Here is a 9,096-nt window from a genome sequence, read left to right on the forward strand (position 1 = left end):
CCACCGCAAGGATTCCCACTTCAGCAACGCTATCTGCCACCTGCAATGGGAAACTTTTCTAGGATTTGAATGTTATCCGCACTAGGACATGCCTGTCACTCAGTACCATTTTAAGACATATAATGAGAGAACCAGGAATATGTGTTTTCTCGAGAGGAGCATCTCAGTAACACGAAACCAAATGCATATCCAGAAGAAATGTCTGTTAGGCTTCTAGAAACAAAAACCAACTGGAATATTTAAAATCATGAAGAAGGGGGAGGAAGAGAAAAAGAAAAATCTTAGATGTAAAGCAGGTGTGACAAGGTTTGCTTTCCTCATCAGTAAGAACAAAGTAAATATTAAGTAAGATTCCTTATTTTATTGCACACACACACACACACACACACACACACACACAAAATGGGCGGCAACTCATTCCTTCACTTTGACAAATACATACAGATACCTATGGCTCCTGCCATGTGCCAGGCCTGCTCTAGGCACTGCAGATCCATCAGTGAACTCAGACGCAGGGCTCTGCCCTCCTGGCACTTCCTCTCCCGGAGCAGGAGTACAACAAGCAAGTGAAGCATATGGAATACTGGTCGGTGCTCAGTGCTACGGAGGAGAATAAAACAGGGATTGGCCACCTGCCAAGCAGGAAGACAGCCTTCTCCAGAAACTGAGCCCTGACGGAAACTCGAGCTTGGACTTTCCAGAGGCCAGAACTGTGAGAAAATACATTTCTGTTGTTTAAGCCACCCATTGGTGCTATTTTGTTATGACAGCCCAAGCAGACTTGATTTGGGTACCGTGGAGTGGGGGGAGGATGCTGTAACAAATACCTACCATGTGGAAGAGGCTTCGGGACTGGGAAACGGGTAGAGGCTGGAGGAGTTTCGAGGCGCATGTGAGAGAAAGCCTACATTTCCATGAAGGGACCATTGGTAGAAAGATGGACCTCAAAGGCAATGCTGATGAGGGCTCAGAAAGAAAACAGGGGCACTGGAGAGACTGTCTCCATCATCTCAGAGAACAGAGAAAGAATGTTGGCGGAAATGTGGACCCAAAAAGCCACTCTGGTGAGGTCTCAGATGGAAAGGAGGAACATGTTATTGGAACTGGAGAAAAGGCCACCCTTGTGATAAAGCGGCTAAGAACTCGGCTGAATTGTGTTCTAGTGTTTTGTGGAAGGTAGAACTTGTAAGCAAGCGATCGGATTGGATATTTAGCTGAGGCGATTTCTAAGCAAAGTTTAGAAGGCTTCGCATTGGTTTCCCCTTACCACTTACAGTAAAATGCAAGAGGAGAGAGAGAAATTGAGGAAAATTTAAGCCAAGAAGAACGAGAACTTGAAGATTTGGAAAATTCTCAGCCTGTTCATATTGCAAAAAATGAGAAGAACGTGTTCTGAAGAGAACCCTAAGGGTGTGGCTGAAACACTCACTCTTTGATAAGGAGATTAATATGGGTATGAACCACAAATTTAATCCACTGCCTCAGAAGAAGCCCAGAAGAGACGGGATTATACCAGCAGAAACACTGCCAAGACCAGGGAGAGGGAAACGAAAGATGAAATGAAAGAAGGCTGTTGGATTTCTTGGATCCCACAGGACTGCACAACAGGGCTGCGAATGTTCGCTGCGCTTCAAGAGAAGAGAAGAATGACCCCAGAGGTGACTCAGGTCACTGGGGCTGCCTCCATCTTGGTTCCAAAGGGTGGAGCCACCACTGTGGTTTCAACGGGCTGAGCTGCAATGACCCAAAGCCCCTGGGGGCAGGGTCACTTGGCAGAGCCTGGGGTAGGGGGTATCCGCACCTAGCAGAGCCGGGGACGCTTGCCTAGAGCATGTGGGTGGCCGGAAGGCAGAGCATTGAACCAAAGAGGAAAATTCGTGAGCCTAATGGAATTCTCCTTGCTCATTTTTGGATTTGCTTAGGACCCAAGGAAGCCAGTGGGGCTCAAGCAGAGTGAGAGAGGGGGACAGTGGTGGGTGAGGTGAGAGAGGAAACAGGAGTCAGACCACATGGGGGCTTGGAGAGCTCAGGCTTCATGGTTTTTTTGGCCACACTGCACTATCTTTTTTTTTTTTTTTAAGATTTATTATTATTTTATTTTTATTTTTGTCTGCATCGGGTCTTAGTTGAGGCACGCGGGATCTTTGTTGAGGCATGCAGGATCTTTTATTGTGGCGTGTGGGCTCTTTGTTGCAGCACACGGGCTTCTCTCTAGTTGTGGCATGGGCTCCAGGGCCTGTGGGCTCTGTAGTTTGCAGCACGCAGGCTCTCTAGTTGAGGCACGTGGGCTCAGTAGTTGTGGTGCGAGGGCTTATTTGCCCCAAGGCATGTGGGATCTTAGTTCCCTGACCAGGGATCGAACCCGTGCCCCTCTGCAGTGGAAGTGTGGAGTCTTAACCACTGGACCATCAGGAAATTCCCTCATGCTTCATTCATGAATCTGTAGTGAGTTATAATCCACACGTGGTGCTGGGGCTATAATAAAAATATCCTCAAGTTAAAATAATAAAATGTAAATATAAAATCCTCAACATTAAAAATCACAAAATAGGGCTTCCCTGGTGGCGCAGTGGTTGAGAATCTGCCTGCTAATGCGGGGGACACGGGTTCGAGCCCTGGTCTGGGAGGATCCTACATGCCACGGAGCAACTAGGCCCATAAGCCGCAACTACTGATCCTGTGCGTCTGGAGCCTGTGCTCCGCAAAAAGAGAGGCCGCGATAGTGAGAGGCCCATGCACCGCGATGAAGAGTGGCCCCCGCTTGCCACAACTAGAGAAAGCTCTCGCACAGAAACGAAGACCCAACACAGCAAAAATTAATTAATTAATTAATAAACTCCTACCCCCAACATCTTCTTAAAAAAAAAAAATCACAAAATAAATGTGAATAAGTTCTACCAATAAAAAGGTGAGCTTATTTAAAGAAAAAGTATAGGGCCCCTTGAGGGTATACAAAACTCACCCAAGCTGGGGGGTGAAGAGGGGGTTTGGAAACGTCTCCTTGAGGACGAGACATCCCAGTTGAGATCTGAGATAAAGAGGATTTAACCAGGAGGACGGGGTGAGGATGCAGTTGAGGAGAGAGGATTTCAAGCAGAGGGGAGGCCTACGTGAAGGCTCTAAGGTATGTTGAAGACCAGTGGTTCCAGGAGGTGAAAGGTGAGCTGATATTCCAAGGGTAAGTGCACAAACAGAGCTGGAACAGAGGCAGGGCTGGATCTTACAAGGCCTTGTGAAGTACGCTTAGATTTTGAACTTTAGAGCAAGGCGATGTCAAGATGATTTTAAGTTAGAGGAACATCATTTTTCCATGTGCATTTTTAATGGAAAATGGATCGTAGGAACAAATAGGAACCAGTGGAGACCTACTGGGAAGCCCTCACAAAACATCCAGATGAGAGATACCGGCAGGTGGGTCTGGGGCAGCGGTTATTATATATCACCTGAAGCAGTCTACAAAGGCTCTCATGTAATTCCTAAGCCCAAGCATAAAGCAATGAAATGGATCATCAATGCAAAGGAGGGAGCAGGGCTGAAGCAACAGGCCCCAGACAAGGAATTCACAGCTATGCTCCCCATTGTTGGGGACAGAGTAGGGTAAGGTCGCCTCCACTAGTGAAAAGAAGACAGGAAGAAAAAGAAAAAGTTTGGTGCATACTACTGCCCGTGATGAAGCTTTGAGCAAGTTACAGCCCCAGGAGGACAAAAGGACATGGATATAGAACAGATTCCTCACCACCACGAACTGAGCCAAGCTGCCTGCCTGTTCTGTGACCAGCCCTGTAATAGCCCCAAATCACTGCAGGACCAAAGTTCTGAAAAACCATTATAAGCCTGGATCTGGGCAGGGGGCCCCAGAGAACAGGTGGAGGAAATCTTAAAACCACTAGAGAGGGAAGAGTAAGACAAACGGGGAAAAACTAATTCAATAAAAGAAAGCCAACAAAATCAACAATCTGAATAAAACCAATGCCAAATTAAATGCATCTTCTAGAATACTATAGAAATATTATATATACATATATATAGGAATAAATTTCATTTTAAAAGTATAAGAAATTAGGAGACAAAAACAGTAAGAAATGAAACATGAACAAATGGACATAAGTAATTTTAAAGCTTGGAAGTAAAAAGACTGTCATTAGTATAATAACAAATAAATGGGACAGACTCTAGTCTAAACAAAACCAAAGTGTTCACTTTGGCAGCACATATACTAAAAAATTGGAATGATACAGAGAAGATTAGCATGGCCCCTGCACAAGAATGACATGCAAATTCATGAAGCATTCCATATTTTTGGACATGGAAGCAACCTAAGTGTCCATCGACAGATGAATGGATAAAGAAGATGTGGCATGTATATACAATGGAATATTACTCAGCCATAAAAAGAAATGAAACTGAGTTACTCATAGTGAGGTGGATGGACCTAGAGTCTGTCATAAGTAAGTCAGAAAGAGAAAAATAAATACTGTCTGCTAACACATATATATGGAATCTAAAAAAAAAAAAAGTGGTTATGAAGAACCTAGGGGCAGGACAGGAATAAAGACACAGACATAGAGAATGGACTCGAGGACACAGGGAGGGGGAAGGGTAAGCTGGAACGAAGTGAGAGAGTGGCATGGACATATATACACTACCAAATGTAAAACAGATAGCTAGTGGGAAGCAGCCGCATAGCGCAGGGAGATCAGCTCAGTGCTTTGTGACCACCTAGAGGGGTGGGATAGGGAGGGTGGGAGGGAGATGCAACAGGGAGGAGATATGGGGATATATGTATATGTATAGCTGATTCACTTTGTTATAAAGCAGAAACTAACACACCATTGTAAAGCAATTATACTCCAATAACGATGTTAAATAAATAAATATATAAATAAAAATAAATAAACAAAACCAAAGAGAGAATATCGTATAATCAGAAAACTTGCTAAGAGACTAGAACTTAATTATTCCAGTCACTAAAAAGAAATGACAATTATGTAACATGAGAGAGGTGCTAATTTTCACTCCAACGGCAATCATATTACAATACATAAATGTATCAAAGTAACACATTGTACACCTTAAATTTACACAATGTTATATGTCAATTATATTTCTTTTTTTAATTTTAATTTTATTTATTTATTTATTGCAGGATCTTAGTTCCCCGACCAGGGGTCAAACCCAGGCCCCGGCAGTGAAAGCGCCAAATCCTAACCACGGGACCACGAGGACATTCGCCAATTATATTTCAACAGAAAAAAAAAGGTGTGGGAAATTGCCTTATTGTTCTAGGTTACTCACTTTTCCCTATATTCATGCCTTTTGATGTGTGACTTTGTGGTTGTTTGGGGGTTTTGTTTGGGGGGGCTCTTTTTGCTGTTTTTAAAATATATAGTGTTAGTCCTTTTACATTAGTAATAATAATGAAAGTGAACCTTTATTAAGTGCTTACTATATGGAGGAAGTGTTCATTTGACTAATTTTCTTACAGGGTTTGTAGGCAGAATTAAATGCAGACATTTTTACATCACAAAAGCAGGAAACTGTTGAAAGTATTTAATATCCTACATGTGGTTTACATAGTTTGGTCTGTCAAACTGTGCTGTTGTTTTCCTTTGTGTGATAACAGACAAAATGTGGATGCCACATTTTAAGACTGACATGGGTAAACGAGAGTACTTCCTGAGGAAGTGATGGGATGGCAAGAGTATGGGAAACAAGGCCTGTAAGGACCAGTGAAAGGAAGTGAAGTTGTTTATACTAGAAGGAGAAGGCTTCAAGGAAACACAAGAACTGCTTTCAAACCCAACAAGACAGTGTGTGAAAAGGGATTACGTTTATTCTGAGTAGTTTGAAAGGATGAACTATAACCAATAAATGAAACGCATATGATAGTAGATTTTGGACCAAAAAAAAAAGGAAAATGCACCAACAATTCAAGCTGTCTAACACGGAAGAACCTGCTGCATGTGAACCAGTGGGTTTCTATTCCTGGATGTCCATGAAGATCAGAGCTTTGGAGAAGCAATTTGTAAATTAAGTTAAAAATTATACCAGATGATATGAAAAGACTCTTCTAAATCTAAGCTAATATATGACATCACCAATATTATAATCCCTTTGTTTCACTACACCTGCTACTGGATATTGAAATATATGCTTTATATATAAATCTCCAAAATGCACCTACGGTGAGTTCAGTCTGCATAAAAATGATGTTTATGAACTTCAAATAGACACTACACTGAGTGAGGATGAGAGGCTATTGCTGAATTAGCGATTCATCATTTGGGAAAGAATGGACCTTTTCAAAGAAATATAGAACAATATTTAAAGTCTACAAAATGAAAGTGTATTAGACCGTATATCTACTTCTTGTGCACCTTTAGTATATGTTTAAAATCACCGTATCCACTTTTGACCAAGCCTCAGTTCTGTCCTCTGCTGAGGATTTAAGAAATCTCGTAAAGTAGAGGCAAGAAGAGCCCCCGCCCTCAGTCTCAGGAGCCAGCAGGACTCTGAACCCTCCAGGGGATAAGAACAGTCCTGCTTCTGGCCCAAAGCACAGGGTCTCCCCCCACACGCATGCTCTCCAGGGAGGTAGACGTGACCTATTCATAGTAAGGAAGAGAAACTCAGAGGACTTAAGTGTGCCAAGAAGGGTCTTTTTTTTCTTTCTGAGTCAGCAGCAGTTTGAATGCTCTAGCTTAGTGCATTAGAATGGCCTTCAGGATGGGGTGGAAGAGGGAAAGGGGGAAAGAGAAGGTGCAGCACAAGGAGGTCCCTGGTGGGGTCACCTTGATTAGGGCGGTGGTCATCCAGATATGCATGTGAGATAAAATTGCATAGAACACACACACACACACACACACACACACACACATGCAAATACCGGTGAAAGCTGAATGAAACCTGTAGCCTGGTTGCCAGTTTTGTACCAATGTCAGTTTCCTGATTTTGATAATTTCCTAAAGCTATAAGAGATGATACTGATGGGGGAAGCTGGGGGAAGGTTAGAGAGGACTCTGTACTATTTATGCTCCTTCTTGTGAGTCTAAAATCATTTCAAAATAAAAAGTACGAAACAAAAGAAAGGAGGAGGAAGAGGAAGAGGAAAGGGGAAGAGGAAAACTTGCCTCAAAGCTGTGAATGAAGAGGGAAATACGAAAAAGAGGGAGAGAAGGCAAACCCCCATAAGAGCTGGACTGCCTGTTTCCCGGATCCCCTAGTTGCATGAAGTCCCTACGAGGCTTCCTTCTCTAGCCTCCCCTCCCTCAAGTCCATCTTCCTCTAGGGCACTGGATATACTTTTTAAACATCTGACCAGGTCTCTCTCAAGCTTACCCATCATTAACAGGGCCCTCTTACACCTGCTCCCCCCACCCCATGGACTCGGCCGTCTGGGGATGCCTGCACAAGCCTTGCCTTTTAACGCTTCTCACTTGGCTCAGCTGATGCCACTGCCTGTTACACCCTTTCCCTCCCCCTTCAGCAACTCTGCCTCCTCTTTCAAGTCATCAGCTAAGTAGCCCAGATTCTGAGGTGTCTCTCCTCCCCGTCCCAGGGCTGAGCTAAGTCCCCCTCCCCGGTGCTCTGCTTGCTTGGGTCCGGGAGATATTCAGTTCTGTCTGTCTGGGCACCATCGACTCAGAACAGGAGCCCAAACAGTCAGAATGGAGGCTGGGCACAAGCAGCAGGTTTGGCTAAGCCCAACAGTCTGAGGGACTTTCAGGGGAATTCCCCTTCTTCACCCCTCAATCCAGCACACTGTCTTGAAATGACAAGTTCATGTCTCCCCCCACCCCAGACTGAGAGCTCCTCACAGCAGGGATGGTCTTTCTTCTCTGGACCCTTGGAGCCTAGCAGAGCACCCACCGCAGGGTTGGTTCTCAACAAATCTATGTTCTGATCACCTGACCTAGAAGACAGACTTCCTGGCCACATGTTGCTTAGAAGCAAGCACTTCACATCCAAATCCGTAAGGCAGGATGAGTAGCCTTTTCCTGAGATTGTAAAGAGGCAACCAGAGAAGTCACTGCTTCCAAGGTGGGTGCAGCATCCGGGTTGAACCAGAGGGAGGCCATGGAGGCCGAATTGCCAGAGCCAATGGCGTGGCTCCTGCCCCGACAGTGACCAGCCACACAGCCAAGGCACGGGCTCCTCAGAGACCTGGGCACCTGACCAGGGTGGAATTTTCCTGAACACAGAAAGAGGAGCATCTCCCATAAGTAGAGAAATTCATCAAACTTAGAAACGTGCTGATGCAATAAAGCATCACAGCAGCCAAAGAGCAGTAGCAATTAAGGTTGAAAGCTGCACGCATTTCAAAAGCGACCCTAGCGCGCCCCTAGCGCCCCTGCAGCTAGCCTAAGTGTAAATACGGGGCAGCAACGGGAGACCCAGATCAGCAAGGATGCGCAGGTAAGCCAAGGAGAGCGAGGACTACCAGGGCTGGCCCGTCTCTCACACTCCGGGGTGAGGTGGATGCCACAGCTAATTCTTCTGTAATCTCTTCAAAGTTCCCCAGTTTTATTTGGGTACTTTCGCTGCGGAGCGCAGGCTCCGGACGCGCAGGCTCAGCGGCCATGGCTCATGGGCCCAGCCGCTCCGCGGCATGTGGGATCTTCCCGGACCGGAGCACGAACCCGCGTCCCCTGCATCGGCAGGCGGACTCTCAACCACTGCGCCACCAGGGAAGCCCTGGGTACTTTTTAAAAAATTTTTATCTTATATTGGAGTATAGTTGATTAACAATGTTGTGTTAGTTTCAGGTGTACAGCAAAGTGATTCCGTTATACACATAAATGTATCTATTCTTCTTCGAGTTCTTTTCCCATGTAGATTATTACGGAATATTGAGCAGAGTTTATCTGGGTACTTTTCAATTTAGATTTCCAAACTTCTGAGTAACAGACACTCAGCTAAGGACAGTTAAAGGAGAAACAATTTAAAGTAGAGTGGAATTAGTCATCATCTCAGCCTGATGTTAACGCCCTTACTGTGACTGCCCATAACTGAATCTTCCAGGCCTCCAATCTCATAGACACTTGTTAGCCACTGGGGCTCTGACTTAGGGAATTCTAGAGATCAGGCCTCCTCTGA

The sequence above is a fragment of the Leucopleurus acutus genome (assembly GCF_964270905.1).
Source record: "Leucopleurus acutus genome assembly, chromosome: 13".
Classification (NCBI taxonomy): Eukaryota; Metazoa; Chordata; class Mammalia; order Artiodactyla; family Delphinidae; genus Leucopleurus; species Leucopleurus acutus.